Source organism: Schistocerca cancellata, chromosome 1 (genome assembly GCF_023864275.1).
Source record: "Schistocerca cancellata isolate TAMUIC-IGC-003103 chromosome 1, iqSchCanc2.1, whole genome shotgun sequence".
NCBI classification, from domain to species: Eukaryota; Metazoa; Arthropoda; class Insecta; order Orthoptera; family Acrididae; genus Schistocerca; species Schistocerca cancellata.
In genome coordinates this window covers 408,097,923-408,114,533 of record NC_064626.1, presented here as the reverse complement: position 1 = coordinate 408,114,533, position 16,611 = coordinate 408,097,923, and the positions used below count along the sequence as shown (strand labels likewise).

The 16,611-nt window shown below is 42.9% G+C and overlaps 1 non-coding gene across 1 annotated transcript; it reads right to left on the bottom strand.

Annotated features, from left to right (window-relative positions):
• Nucleotides 1-16,124: 16,124 nt before the first annotated feature.
• Trnas-cga (transfer RNA serine (anticodon CGA)) lies at nucleotides 16,125-16,198 on the bottom strand. The gene has a single exon. It is a non-coding gene; the product is annotated as a tRNA-Ser (tRNA).
• Between the last annotated feature and the right edge of the window lie 413 nt (nucleotides 16,199-16,611).

The following is a 16,611-nucleotide window of genomic DNA, read 5'->3' as shown; positions in this document are numbered from 1 at the left end:
AATGATTCCTGACATTCTTGGGACAACGCAAAGAGAGCACCCTTCCGATGCAGCTGATTCAGTGGAGGAGCAATCTGTACAGTGTTTACAGTAAACTTAACGGTATGACAGGTGAGAACTGATCATAAAATATTGCTTGGACTGCTCGCCCAATGGTAACTGTAAACATCGCTCACGTAAATCATACTCTGGAAACAGTCTGCCGTGTCCCAGTCTGTACATTAATTCCTCGAGTCGTGAAGAGAAAGAGAATCCATGACAGTTTGTGGGTTTACCGTGGCTTTGAACTTAGCACAAAGATGTAAACCTCCTGACGACTTTTTGATTACTATCATGGATGACATCCAGTGGCTTGCAGAAACAGGATATGTCACCACTTTGAAATGATAAAATCGCAGCTGCTTATTTTCATTAACAGTAATGTTCACTTTAAAATCTTTATTTCTTCCTAAATCTGGTACAAAAAGTTCATCGAACAAGTCAGAAACATAATTAGAAGACACTGAAACAGCGAATTGTAACAGACTGCTTTTTATGTTCATGTTTAACAGAATACACGACTCTAAACCAAAAATGTTTACCATGTTTCTAGAACACATCACAAGGAATGAAACACACCTTATAAAATAATGAAAAGTTGCTGGCCATCTGAATATTTCATGTATTGATATTTCGTGCATGTTATAAGCGGACAGAATAGAAGTAGGCTTTCGTAGCAGTGGGCTACCGATCATATGGTAGGTGTCTTTGTTGATTAGGGACAGGCGAAGCCGCGCGGGAGTAGCCGAGCGGTCTGGGCGCTGCAGTCACGGACTGTGCGGCTGGGCCCAGCGGAGGTTCGAGTCCTCCATCGGGCATGGGTGTGTGTGCTTGTCCTTAGGGTAATTTAGTTTAAGTAGTGTGTAAGCTTAGGGACTGATGACATTATCAGTTAAGTTCCATAAGATTTCACACACATTTGAACATTTTGGACAGGTGCACCTGTGTCTAATTTAAATTTGACTGTCTTTTGAGCAACTCTTAAACTGGACAAGAAGTTTATTTTTCTGTCTGTGGACTACAGCAAAAGGCTTCTGCAAAGCGGAAAAGCGAGACTTTATTTGCCTCTCTCAAACCGGTTTGACCATGACAACATGCACTTGCTGAGAGCTACGCTGTAATTATACAGTAGATTGGCGCCCGACATGGGACCATTGTAAACAGACGGTCTGGATATGACCTTTCTTATCACACTTGAAGCACTGTGCATAATGATAAGGACATGTTTTTCTATAATGAGTAGAAAAACACTGTGGACGAGACTTCCTCATTTTATTCTCAAGTACAACTTGTTTATAATGTGACCGAAAGGTTTTACTTTTACCTTTAATTTGGGTCCTGTATTCTTTCACATTAACATTATCTTTAGAATGAGTGCCCTGTGCATTACGAACAAGAAATAGGTGGAGTGAGTCCATAATACGTTGATAGTCTATAAAGGACAGAACTGTTTTCTAGTTCGAGTCTGACAGTTTGAGGATAGCAGCGAACATTCATCCATATCTCACGTTAAGCGTGATTCCATCACTAAGCATAACATCATCATAATTTTGTCCGCAAGAACACTTGAGCCCGCAATGTCTTGTTAGCCCTTTAAGTTCAGCAATCCACTGTTTAAATGACTTTTTCCGGTGCTTCTTAACGCGAAAAAATTTTAATATCGTCACAGCGACATCTTTGCCCTGTAATGCTTCTCGATTTTCGTAACGAGCTATACTCGACATCTACCGGACCAGATTCAGGAAACATTTTCAGACACAGACGATAGACGTCGGTTCTGACAGTGGACAGAAAGAATGCAGTGTGCACTGTCCCATTGATACTGTACGCGGAGAAGAATACTTGTACTTGAACGCGATGTTCGGATCAATTTTCTTCCTTGCTGTTAAAATGACGAAACTTGAGTGCAGTAATCGGCTGTGGTGCTGCTTGTTGCGATAGTAAGTTCGTCATTTGTTGAATACTGAACAGTAGAAGCCCAATCTTCTGCGCCTGAAACTTAAAAGCTTCGTTTAGTGATAGTTCACTTGGGAGCTCAGACACAGCTAAACACATTAGATTATTAGTGGAAAATCACGCGCATCCAAACAGGCAGGTGAGGACAGAAGTCTAATCAAGACTATTCGTAGCTCGGGTACACATAGATCAGCCAGGACATTATGACCACTGACCTGCTATCGATATAAGCCCGTCCAAGCGATACCAGCGTCATCTGGCGAGGAATGACTGCTAATCAGACACACTTAATGCGCTTGTAGTATCAGTGAGCGTGCTGTCCATATGTAGAATGTTGAAGGCGCGCGATCTATCTGAGTTTGACTGAGGGCAGATTGTGATGACCCGGAGGCTCGGAAATTGCACGATTTGTCGGGTGTCCGAGGTGAAAACGTGTCCGGACGTCGTGGTTTGGGGGGCCATTACTCATTCCAGATGTCGGACGTCGTAGGCTGGGCAGACTAGTAGAGTAGTACAGGCGGCGAACTGTGGCGGAACTAACATCAGACTTTAATGCTGGACAGAGTAAAAGTGTGTCTGAACACACAGTGCATCGAACACTCCTAATTATGGGCCTCCGCCGTAACAACGTTAAAACCACGACATCGGAAACTACGACTGAAATGTGCACATGACTATCGGCACTGGATATTGGTGCAGTGGCAATGTGTTGCAGGGTCTGATGAATCCCTTTATCATCTTCATCCTGCCAATGAGGGGTGGGGGGGGGGGAGGGCGAATTCGTCGTCTTCTAGGGAAACACCTCCTTTTTACCTCTACTGCGGGACAGAGACAAACTGGTGGCGGCTCCGTTACGCTCTGGTGAACATTCACGTGGGAAACGATGGATCCAATGGAGTTCATTCAAGGCGCCGTGACGGCCAAGAAGTATCGTACACTGGTTGCAGACCGCGTATACCCCTTCATGACGATCATGTTTCCCAGCGACAGTGGCATTTTTCAGCAAGATAATGCAACAAGTCATGACGCCAGGAGCGTGTTGGAGTGATTCGAGGAACACAGTGGCGAGTTGCAGTTGATGTGCTGGCCCCCCAACACCCAAGATCTGAACTAGATCGAACACGCCTAGGATATGATTGAACGTGGCTTCAAAGCTCATCGCCTCCCACCTTGGAATATACGGGAATTTGGTGACTTGTTTGTGCAGATGTGGTGCTGACACCTCCAGCGACCTACCAAGGCATCATTGCTTCCATGCGACAACGCGTCGCCGCTGTTGTGCCAAAGATGATCATGCAGGTTATTAGGTATGTGGTAATCTTAATGTTCTGGCACACGAGAAAACATGCTTTAACAAATGTGAGAACATAATCGTCGCCAGCAAGCCTAGATAATAGTTCAATACGTTTGAAGTCCGGAGGGGGCCAAGTGTATGCTACAACACAAAAGAATTAGTCTAGTTTCAATCAAATAGCCGGCCGCTGTGGCCTAGCGGTTTTATGCGCTTCAGCCTGAAACCGCGAGACCGCTACGGTCGCAAGTTCGAATCCTACCTCGGGCATGGATGTGTGCGATGTTCTTAGGTTAGTTAGGTTTAAGTAGTTCTAAGTTCCAGTGGACTGATGACCTCCGATGTTAAGCCCCATAGTGCTCAGAGCCAGTTTCAATCAAACACTACAAAATATTTAACGTCGAGTACCATCCGTGTCCATAAAGGACGCTATACAACTTATTTCCTGTCAGACAGGTCATAGTTCGTAGTAATTGAAGACAAGTCATCGAGTAAAACAGAAGTGATTTCTGGCGTTCCCCAAGGTAGTATTATAGGCACTTTGCTACTCTTTATCTATATAAACGATTTGAGAGACAATCTGAGCAGCCGTCTTAGGTTGTTTGCAGATGACGCTGTCGTTTATCGACTAACAATGTCGTCAAAAGATCAAAACTAGTTGCAAAACGATTTAGAAAAGATATCTGAATGGCGAGAAAATCGGCAATTGACCCTAAATAACGAAAAGTGGAAGGTCATCCACATGAGTGCTAAAAGGAATTCGTTAAACTTCGGTAACACGATAAATCAATCTAATCTAAAAGCCATAAATTCAAGTAAATACTTAGGTATTACAATTAGGAACAACTTAAATTGGATGGAACGCATAGAAAATGTTGTGGGAAGGCTAACCAAAGACTACATTTTACTGGCAGGACACTTAGAGAATGTAACAGATCTACTAAGGAACTGCCTACACTACGCTTGTCCGTCCTCTTTTAGAAAACTGCTGCGCGGTGCGGGATCCTTACCAGATAGGACTGACGGAGTACATCGAAAAAGTTCAAAGAAGGGCAGTACGTTTTGTATTATAGCGAAATATGGGAGAGGGTGTCACAGAAATGATACTTGATTTGGGCTGGACATCATAAAAAAAGGCGTTTTTCGTTGCGATGGAATCTTCTCACGAAATTCCAATCTCCAACTTTCTCCTCCGAATGCGAAAATATGTGTCATCCCATACCACGTGCCGGAGACTAGCAGGAGTCGGGTTGGGAAATTACCGTCCCGTGCGTTGGCTGCCGTTAACACTACACCATGGCGTTGTTTGGAGTCGTGCCGCGACTGGGAATCATGGACTGCTAACTGCGTCACACTGTGTTCAGTGATGAACGGCGGGACGGTACAACCCAGGATGACCATCCTTGGCAAGTATTATGGCCACCTGGGCAGACATTCCATTCTTCTAATGTTTTGGAGAGGCACGGTGGTGTTACTTGTAGCGTCATGGTGCGGGGAGCCATCGACTATGACTTTATGTCAAATCTGGTAGTGACTGAGGGAACTACACTATGTGATCAAGAGTATCCGGACACCCCTAAAAACATACGTTTTTCGTATTAGGTGTATTGTGCTCCCACCTACCCCCAGGTACTCCATATCAGCGACCCCAGTAGTCATTAGACACCGTGAGAGAACAGAATGGGGCGCTCCACTGAGCTCACGGACTTCGAACGTGATCAGGTGATTGGGTGTCACTTGTGTCATACGTTTGTACGCGAGGTTTCCACACTCCTAAGAACCCCTATGTCCACTGTTTCCGATGTGATAGTGAAGTCGAAATGTGAAGGGACACGTATAGCTCATAAGCGTACAAGCCGACCTCGTCTGTTGACTGACAGAGACTGCCAACAGTTTAAGAGAGTCGTAATGTGTAATAGGCAAACATCTGTCCAGACCATCGCACACGAATTCCAAAATGCATCTGAATCCACAGCAAGTATTATGACAGTTAGGCCGGAGGTGAGAAAACTTGGAATTCATGGTCGATCGGCTGTTCATAAGCCACACAACACACCGATGAATGTTAAACGACGTCTCGCTTGGTGTAAGGAGCCTAAACATTGGTCGACTGAACAGTGGAAAAAGATTGTGTGGAGTGAGGAATCACGGTACACAATTCGGCGATCCAATGGCAGAATTTGGGTATGGCGAATGCCCGGTAAACGTCATCTGTCAGTGTGTGTAGTGCCAGCAGTAAAATTCGGAGGCGCTGGTGTTATGGTGTGGTCATGTTTTTCATGGAGGGGGCTTGAACCCCTTGTTGTTTTGCGTGGCACTATCACAGCAACTTATTGCTTCCCACTGTCGAAGACCAATTTGGGGATGGCGATTGCATCTTTCATCACGACCGAGTATCTGTTTATAATGCACGGTCTGTGGCGGAGTGGGTACACGACAATAACATCCCTGTGTGGCGGAGTGGGTACACGACAATAACATCCCTGTGATGGACTGGTCTGCTCAGTGTCCTGACTTGAATCTACAGAACACCTTTGGGATGTTATGGGACGCTGACTTCGTTCCAGTCCTCAAGGACCCACATCGATACCTCTCCTCATTGCAGCACTCCGTGAAGAATGGGCTACCATTCGTCAAGAAACCTTCCAGCACCTGATTGAACGTATGCCTGCGAGACTGGAAGCTGTCATAAACGCTAAGGGTCGGTCAACATCAATTTAGTTTCAGCATTACCTATGGAGGGTGCCACGAACTTGTAAGTCATTTTCAGCCATGTGTCCGAATACATTTGATCACATAGTGTATGATGCCGCGACGGTACGTCATGGACATGTACATGGTCCCTGCGTTACGTGTCTTGTAAATATGGCTGGAGTTTGTAATCATCGAAATAACATTAGATAGCCTCTCAATACGTGAAACTTCTTTTCAGTCTCTCTTCCCCTTCTGGAGGCTTCGTTTTCTTTCTTTCTTTTTTTTTTTTTTAGATAGTGTACTGTTTAGTGGCTAGTGCGGTTATTGGTATCTACAAATAAAAGATATAGACCACGATGGTATATGGTGTATATGGTGTAAAGTGCAACCAGTGTTCAGTGTTTCTTAGGTACAGACCAGCACAGGCTACTTCCATTATTACAAAACAGTCAAACCTGTGTCGGAAAACTGATACTCTTTCTCCATTATGCCCTTTACGTTGGCGTTGCCCACATAAATATGAGTAAAGTAACAAAAGTTACCCAAGATCGTAGTCAATGTTGAGCTCAGAGTGCGCCCGTTGCGGTCTACATCTGCGAAGTGAGTTGGCTCTGCAGAAGGAAGAGAGCGTACCGCAGACCACAGGAGAAGCGATGCGCTGCAGAAAGTAGGTATTTATTTTGAGACTTTAGCGGGTGTACGGTAACCACGAGCTACCGGGCCGGCGTGATAAACGTGCGCGGGTGGTGTGGGAGGGCGCTGTTGTCTCATTACCTGCGGGGCAGCCTGCGCTGCCCGGTTGGCGGCCTGCCGCATCTGCTTACGTGACTTCATTATACAGGAGCGGCGAGACCGCCTCTCCCCGGCCCAGGCCTATACTCCGGGCTGTTCTTACCCTTACGAAATTACAGTCGCTTTGCCCACATGCTCTTCCTGAAACAGCCATCAATTCTGTGAATTAAAATTGTGGACGTCTAAGATACTCTTCAGACATTCAGTCTTAGTAGATATTACTACTAGGATCGTTACATAAATCATGCTCCGAATTTTTTTTACTGCCGTTCATATAGTGGATGTTCGTTTTACTTGAGACAAATAAATATCTCGAAAAAACGGTAACTACGAAAAAAATGTTCTACGTGAAAATTTAATACTTGTAAATGGGACTTCTGTCTGTGCTACAACTGCTCACTTCCGGCCCACCCCAAGCCTTTGGACGTTGCCTTTGTTGAGGAATGTTCGTTAGTCCCTAAACTTCCTTCCTGTTTGGTTTGTAAAAATAGATTAAAGGAACAGAAGCAACACCGTGCCGCCAGATTTCAACCTCCGGATAGCATATTTTCCCAATTTTGTTGTCGTTGTTGTCTACAGTGACAAGAGGTATACATCTGTATTCTTCTTTTCATTAGCTGCAAAATGCATACATAAAACGCGCACAATTTCTTAAATAATTATCATAGTGGCTTCTAAACTTAGACTCGTTGAAAATTTATGAGTATTGTCCTCTCAACGAATTCTTATCTCTTTGAGGACTATCCAGTAATGAACTTCTCCTTTCGATATATTGAATCGTTTATGAAATACTAGCTGCGGTTCCCGGCTTCGCTCAGGGAATTGATATGAGATCGTGTGGTAGTTGAAATAAAAGGATGGAATTTAAATCATAAAAGGTAAAATATTTTTATTGAAAACGTATTCTAACTATTTACAATACTTGTTAAAGTATAAGAGGTGCTTTACACACTTACTCACTTTTCCGTGGCTTGGGCCTTAGTGACCATATGCCTGCTCCACACTCCTCCTCCATAGTTCCCGATTGTGAGCTTCCTGCCCCACTCGCCCGATCCTCGCCACATGTCCTCGGTGTCCTTGTCAATATTGTCCTATATAAGAGTATAAGAGGTAACATATTTTATTGAAAGCATATTCTATTTACAATACTTGTTTATAAGCAGTATTTTCAATTTTGTTATCCAAGGTATGTATGTTCAAATGTTTCGAATCTGCTACGTATAGTTAACCGTGAGAGAAGCAGGAATCTTTGAGGATGACGGCACAATATTTTAAAGTTTTGTTCATGCGCTTTGTTAACCGTAACACTGTAAGCTAATTTGATTGGAAACTGCAGTCTTTTAAATTGGAATGACGCTTAAGTAGAGATCAGTGGTATTCTGGGGATAAATAGTGTGGCTGGTCCCGGCGGAGGTTCCAGTCCTTCCTCGGGCATGGGTGTATGTGTTTGTCCTTAGGATAATTTAGGTTAAGCAGTGTGTAAGCTTAGGGACTGATGACCTTAGCAGTTAAGTCCCATAAGGTTTCACACACATTTGAACATTTGATAAATAGTGTGTGTTCTTCGTACTTTCCAGTTATAAGTTTGGCTTCGATGTAGTTATTCGATAGCTATTTGCCGATCATCCTTGTTCCTGTACATAGTTTTAGTGAGTTGAAATTTCTGAGTCGTGTGATCGGAGATTCAATTTTAAGTCGAAGGTCATGTACTGGCAATGCTGGTACTCGCAAAGCGCTTAGAAATTCTTTAGGGAAGTTCACGCTTTCTTCAACGTTTACCATCACGTCGATCGATTTGCATATTCTCCCTTCACCAGGTGTTTTCTTTTGAATATTAAACTTGATATCGTCGACAATATTATTTTTAGATGCTAAAATTGCCCCTTCAAATACCCAATCGGTTTTCTTTTATAGTTGTGAACAATGTCTGGATAAATTTGGTCGACGAGTTCGTTTTGAGCAGTGAGTATGTCGCAGAAATCACTATTGAGTTTAATGAGGCCGGTCGTCTGGTCAGTAGGATATGTGCCTTCACCTATTTGTAAAACATGTTCAACAAAATATGCTGTGGTTTCGTCTTTCGATAGTTCAGCTCTCATATTTTTTGTTAGTCGCAATAAATGTTTGTGTCGCAAGTGATGTGATTTTTTTGTCTGCATTGTTCTCGTCTGCTGGTGTTGACTTAGGATAACTGGAAGTGTTTGTTGAAAATCTCCTGAGAGTATGAGTAGAGCTCCTCCCATTACTTTGAGTTTCCTCACAAGTCTTGTAATGTTCTGTCAAATGCTCGGAGTGATTTTTTTATGGATCTTTGTGCACTCGTCTCAGAAGATAATTTTAGTTTGCTTTAGATGTTCACCCCGTTCATATGCTCTTGAGATTTTACACAACGGGAATTGTTCTTCGGCTATATTCAACGGTAGTTGTAGGGCGGAATGGGCAGTTTCTCCTCCTTCCGTAAGTGTGTCTAGAGTGCCGGATGATGCCAGTGAAAGTGTGATCCGTTGTTTAGCACGTATTTCCGCCAGCAATAGATTTATTAGAAACGTTTTCCAGGTGCCGCCTGGTGCGTCCAAGTAAATAATTCCGCCAGAATTGTTGTCGATCCGGCCCATGATAACTATGTAAATTTCCTTTTGACTGTCACTGAGGAGATTTGTTGTGAGCAATGTATTGAAGTAGTTCGTTGATGATAATTTCGAAGTTTGGCACACTGATAGCATCTTTGCGTGGTGCTTACATCCCAAGTTGTACTAAGGTCTGGATGTTTGTTGCTAAATCTTTATCCTCTAGGCAAACGAGCATTGTCTAAAATATAAATCAAATTAACTTTTTAGTAATACAGTAAACACAGTATACACTCTTTTCACACTTTGTTTTCGATTTCACTGCATCACTTTGACAACTCACACTTCACTATTAGTTTTTATTTGCTCACAGAACTACTTCGTCGGTTTCTCCCTTCGTCACTGATAAAAAAACTGACGTTCGAGGCCACGACGGGTCTGGATTTATTTACCACCACCAATGAGTAGTCCAAACAGTGGTGAATTCCAGAACAGAGCAAAAAGGCTTCGAATGGTTCGCAATGTTCCAGAACGTTCCACAGCATTCAAGACAATTATGTAATGTTCAACAATGATCTGGGATGTTCCGGGATGTTCCTGAACATTCTGGAATCTTCCTGAATGTTCCCCACTATTCCCAAACATTCCAGAATGTCCAGGATCATTTTGGAATATTCCGGAACTTTCTGGAACGTAGTGGAATGCTTTCGAACACTTTAGTATGTTCTCGATTGTTCTTGAATACTTTCAAATGTTCTGGAACTTTCTGGAAAATTCTAGAGGGCGAAATTTCCCTTGTATCTTCACAAGCACGCCATTCGGGTAAAAATGGGAACCTTCTCCATAGATATGAGATAGAGGGCTATCACACCATATAACTCCCTTGATCGTACCGGGACTCGTTTCTGGGCTTCAGCGGTACGCACATTGTACATTTACTTTTATGATATATATATTAACATATTGATTAGGAACAATATGCATATACAGGGTGTCCCACGAGAAATCGTCAGTATTCGGGGATATGACAGGAACTACAGTTTGAACCAAAAAACTTTATATACAGACATAGCCCCTATTTGGAATGGTTTCCGAGGAAAAACACATTTAATGTGTATAGTTGTTTATTGTCTGTACTACTCACTATGTTGTCATCGTTCACAATGCACCACAGTAGTGTAGAGAAGGTCGAGACGAACAGCTTGATATAAAACATTTGTGGTCCACCACGTCGAGATATTTTCACAAATTGGCCCACAAAATCTATCTAAGGTACGGCGTATGCGTTTCACGCGAGATTTTCACCATTCTCTTGCTCCCTTCGCGCAAACCATCAGTCCTACAGAAAAAAATAAATAGGACCTTCTTTATAGGAAATGCTAGGTAATTTAATTTTACATATCGACAAGTTTTCTATAGAGGCCGCGGTTTTCGAGTTATTCAAGAAAAACGTACAAAAGTAACATTAAATGTATTCTATTTTGGAAATAATTCGGAATAGTTCTTATTTCCGTATGAAATGTTGTGCTTCAAATGAGCGTTCCTGTTACTTCCCTGAATACTGACCGTTCGTCCTGGGACACGCTGTATAATTTTTACCCAGTTCTGAAACTCGCGAACTGTGGTAAGGTGGTAGCTGAAATCTATTAACAGAAATAAAACTTAATATTATACAGAAGGCACGGCTGTTGTCATTTTATGTTTACTTTATTAAAAATGTATGTTGTTGTGTAATATTGTCGAACGTCACTGTATATGGTTTTGAATATCACAGAAGGTTTTAAATAAACTGTCACTTTATTTTGAGATCTTTATCTCTGTAAAGAGCAATGTCTCATTATCCATAAAAGCCACGAGCAATGTTACATGTACTCCTAACATACGATAGCAATAGGTTGTCATATCAGACAGTTTCCACAGTACTGACAGGCTTGCAAATTTCCCGACAAGCACGCCTGAGTAAAAGCAGTGAAAATGGCTCTCCAGGAAAAACCTGCGACTTTTTAACTTTTGTGAAGATGACATTTGTTCTTTCAGACATTTCCGAAAGAACAGATGCGATCTTCATATCGTTAAAGCTAACCGGCTGATGACCTTCTTCAGTGTGGATGCTCACGAATTGCCTGACCTCTTACGGGACTCGGTGGATTGTCTGCCGCGAGTAATGGAGATAATGGCAGCGGCACTACGAATGTAGTGTGTGGACTATAAGTTGAGAATGTGGGACCGTACCAGTGATAAGTCCCTGCAGCTGCGGTATCCTTTGTGCCCTCGGTGGGTCAGATGCCGGCACGGTTGCTCAGCGTGTTCGGTCAGAGGGTTAGCTATACTCTGTAAAAAAAATAAAAAAAATAAAAAATAAAATAAAAAAAATGAGTGAACGGATCAACGAAGAACCTAAACGGGTGTCATTGGACGTCCGCCCCGAACAAATTCCACAAACAATGTAGAACAAAATGAGATCAATAACAAAAACAAAAGATGGATATCGCTTCTGCCAAGTAAGCAGGAGGTCCCGGGTTCGAGTCCCGGTCAGGGCACACATTTTCAACTGTCCCCGTTGATGTATATCAACGCCCGTCAGCACCTAATGGTATTAATTGTAATTTCGATTTTCACTTTTGGTTAGACATCACATGATAGAACTTCACGATGCCTTTGGTCGCCCATCTTGCTCGTACAGGCACTGGATATTCGTCCTTCCTCTCCATGATCGTGAAATGGCATCCAACTGTTGGCACCGACATCCAAGCTCCATTTAGCAGTCTAAGAATAACCTACCATATAGGTCACATGTTTCTGAATTTCCCCATCACAGATTAAATCAGTGCGGTCTCCCATGAAGGAATAGTTTTTCAGGAACTTAGACATTCCTTTACTTTACATACGTAGCTACCCTACAGCAGATTTTATTCTAAGGTATTACGATAAAGCCGGCCGGAGTGGCCGAGTGGTTCTAGGCGCTTCGGTCGCAGGTTCGAATCCTGCCTCGGGCATGGATATGTGTGATGTCCTTAGGTTAGTTAGGTTTAAGTAGTTCTAAGTCTAGGGGACTGAAGACCTCAGATGTTAAGTCCCATAGTGCTCAGAACCATTTGAACCATTACGATAAAAATCAACATGGATTCTGTAAATGGAGATCTTATGAAACGCAACTCACTCTGTTCGTCTATGAAACGAAGAGCAAGATTGACAAAGGCGCAGTGGTTGATGCCATGTTCATTGACTTCCGGGAGGCATTCGACAGAGTTCCGCCCTGTTGTTTACTGAACAATATACGAACTTACCGAGTATCGTATCATTTTCTTGTGTATTGTTCTCCAGTGAGGGCCACTTACCAGATATGATAAATGAAAGAGAGAAGGAGTGCCAGAGTGAGGGAGAGAGGGAAAGAAAGAGAGTGAACTCAACGAAGAGCGACACGGGTCGTCATGGGATACTAGAGCTAACGAACATGCTCTACAACCTCAACCAACTTCAGTCGCAGATGCTACAAGAAAAGCGTTGGGTACCACGGAGAGTTTTGAAATTCAAAGAGCGTACGCTCGAGGAAGAGTCCAGCAATGTATTACTTGAAACTTCCTGGCAGATTAAAACTGTGTGCACCGACCGAGACTCGAACGGGTCTGGATTTATTTACCACCACCAATGAGTAGTCCAAACAGTGGTGAATTCCAGAACAGAGCAAAAAGTCTTCGAATGGTTCGCAATGTTCCAGAACGTTCCACAGCATTCAAGACAATTATGTAATGTTCAACAATGATCTGGGATGTTCCGGGATGTTCCTGAACATTCTGGAATCTTCCTGAATGTTCCCCACTATTCCCAAACATTCCAGAATGTCCAGGATCATTTTGGAATATTCCGGAACTTTCTGGAACGTAGTGGAATGCTTTCGAACACTTTAGTATGTTCTCGATTGTTCTTGAATACTTTCAAATGTTCTGGAACTTTCTGGAAAATTCTAGAGGGCGAAATTTCCCTTGTATCTTCACAAGCACGCCATTCGGGTAAAAATGGGAACCTTCTCCATAGATATGAGATAGAGGGCTATCACACCATATAACTCCCTTGATCGTACCGGGACTCGTTTCTGGGCTTCAGCGGTACGCACATTGTACATTTACTTTTATGATATATATATTAACATATTGATTAGGAACAATATGCATATACAGGGTGTCCCACGAGAAATCGTCAGTATTCGGGGATATGACAGGAACTACAGTTTGAACCAAAAAACTTTATATACAGACATAGCCCCTATTTGGAATGGTTTCCGAGGAAAAACACATTTAATGTGTATAGTTGTTTATTGTCTGTACTACTCACTATGTTGTCATCGTTCACAATGCACCACAGTAGTGTAGAGAAGGTCGAGACGAACAGCTTGATATAAAACATTTGTGGTCCACCACGTCGAGATATTTTCACAAATTGGCCCACAAAATCTATCTAAGGTACGGCGTATGCGTTTCACGCGAGATTTTCACCATTCTCTTGCTCCCTTCGCGCAAACCATCAGTCCTACAAAAAAAAATAAATAGGACCTTCTTTATAGGAAATGCTAGGTAATTTAATTTTACATATCGACAAGTTTTCTATAGAGGCCGCGGTTTTCGAGTTATTCAAGAAAAACGTACAAAAGTAACATTAAATGTATTCTATTTTGGAAATAATTCGGAATAGTTCTTATTTCCGTATGAAATGTTGTGCTTCAAATGAGCGTTCCTGTTACTTCCCTGAATACTGACCGTTCGTCCTGGGACACGCTGTATAATTTTTACCCAGTTCTGAAACTCGCGAACTGTGGTAAGGTGGTAGCTGAAATCTATTAACAGAAATAAAACTTAATATTATACAGAAGGCACGGCTGTTGTCATTTTATGTTTACTTTATTAAAAATGTATGTTGTTTTGTAATATTGTCGAACGTCACTGTATATGGTTTTGAATATCACAGAAGGTTTTAAATAAACTGTCACTTTATTTTGAGATCTTTATCTCTGTAAAGAGCAATGTCTCATTATCCATAAAAGCCACGAGCAATGTTACATGTACTCCTAACATACGATAGCAATAGGTTGTCATATCAGACAGTTTCCACAGTACTGACATGCTTGCAAATTTCCCGACAAGCGCGCCTGAGTAAAAGCAGTGAAAATGGCTCTCCAGGAAAAACCTGCGACTTTTTAACTTTTGTGAAGATGACATTTGTTCTTTCAGACATTTCCGAAAGAACAGATGCGATCTTCATATCGTTAAAGCTAACCGGCTGATGACCTTCTTCAGTGTGGATGCTCACGAATTGCCTGACCTCTTACGGGACTCGGTGGATTGTCTGCCGCGAGTAATGGAGATAATGGCAGCGGCACTACGAATGTAGTGTGTGGACTATAAGTTGAGAATGTGGGACCGTACCAGTGATAAGTCCCTGCAGCTGCGGTATCCTTTGTGCCCTCGGTGGGTCAGATGCCGGCACGGTTGCTCAGCGTGTTCGGTCAGAGGGTTAGCTATCCTCTGTAAAAAAAAAAAAAAAATAAAATAAAATAAAAAAATGAGTGAACGGATCAACGAAGAACCTAAACGGGTGTCATTGGACGTCCGCCCCGAACAAATTCCACAAACAATGTAGAACAAAATGAGATCAATAACAAAAACAAAAGATGGATATCGCTTCTGCCAAGTAAGCAGGAGGTCCTGGGTTCGAGTCCCGGTCAGGGCACACATTTTCAACTGTCCCCGTTGATGTATATCAACGCCCGTCAGCACCTAATGGTATTAATTGTAATTTCGATTTTCACTTTTGGTTAGACATCACATGATAGAACTTCACGATGCCTTTGGTCGCCCATCTTGCTCGTACAGGCACTGGATATTCGTCCTTCCTCTCCATGATCGTGAAATGGCATCCAACTGTTGGCACCGACATCCAAGCTCCATTTAGCAGTCTAAGAATAACCTACCATATAGGTCACATGTTTCTGAATTTCCCCATCACAGATTAAATCAGTGCGGTCTCCCATGAAGGAATAGTTTTTCAGGAACTTAGACATTCCTTTACTTTACATACGTAGCTACCCTACAGCAGATTTTATTCTAAGGTATTACGATAAAGCCGGCCGGAGTGGCCGAGTGGTTCTAGGCGCTTCGGTCGCAGGTTCGAATCCTGCCTCGGGCATGGATATGTGTGATGTCCTTAGGTTAGTTAGGTTTAAGTAGTTCTAAGTCTAGGGGACTGAAGACCTCAGATGTTAAGTCCCATAGTGCTCAGAACCATTTGAACCATTACGATAAAAATCAACATGGATTCTGTAAATGGAGATCTTGTGAAACGCAACTCACTCTGTTCGTCTATGAAACGAAGAGCAAGATTGACAAAGGCGCAGTGGTTGATGCCATGTTCATTGACTTCCGGGAGGCATTCGACAGAGTTCCGCCCTGTTGTTTACTGAACAATATACGAACTTACCGAGTATCGTATCATTTTCTTGTGTATTGTTCTCCAGTGAGGGCCACTTACCAGATATGATAAATGAAAGAGAGAAGGAGTGCCAGAGTGAGGGAGAGAGGGAAAGAAAGAGAGTGAACTCAACGAAGAGCGACACGGGTCGTCATGGGATACTAGAGCTAACGAACATGCTCTACAACCTCAACCAACTTCAGTCGCAGATGCTACAAGAAAAGCGTTGGGTACCACGGAGAGTTTTGAAATTCAAAGAGCGTACGCTCGAGGAAGAGTCCAGCAATGTATTACTTGAAACTTCCTGGCAGATTAAAACTGTGTGCACCGACCGAGACTCGAACTCGGGACCTTTGCCTTTCGGGGGCAAGTGCTCTACCATCTGAGCTACCGAAGCACGACTCACGCCCGGTCCTCACAGATTTACTTCTACCAGTATCTCGTCTCCTACCTTCCAAACTTTACAGAAGCTCTCCTGCGAAACTTGCAGAACTAGCACTCCTGAAAGAAAGGATACTGCGGAGACATGGCTTAGCCTGGAATGTGTTACTTCTTTCCATGAACGCCTCGCGAAAAGACCAAATCGAGAAAATCAGGGACATTAAAACTTATAACGAAGAGTTTAGTCTGTTGTTCTTACAATGCATCAATTGCGAATCAATCAGGAAAGAGGAGAAATGATAGTCTACTAGCAGTTCCATCCGCCGCACATCATAAGGTGGCACCGAACGAGGTGGCGTAGTGGCCAGCACATTGGATTCGCATTCGGGAGGACGAGGGTTCAAACCAGCGTCATCCATCCAGATTTAG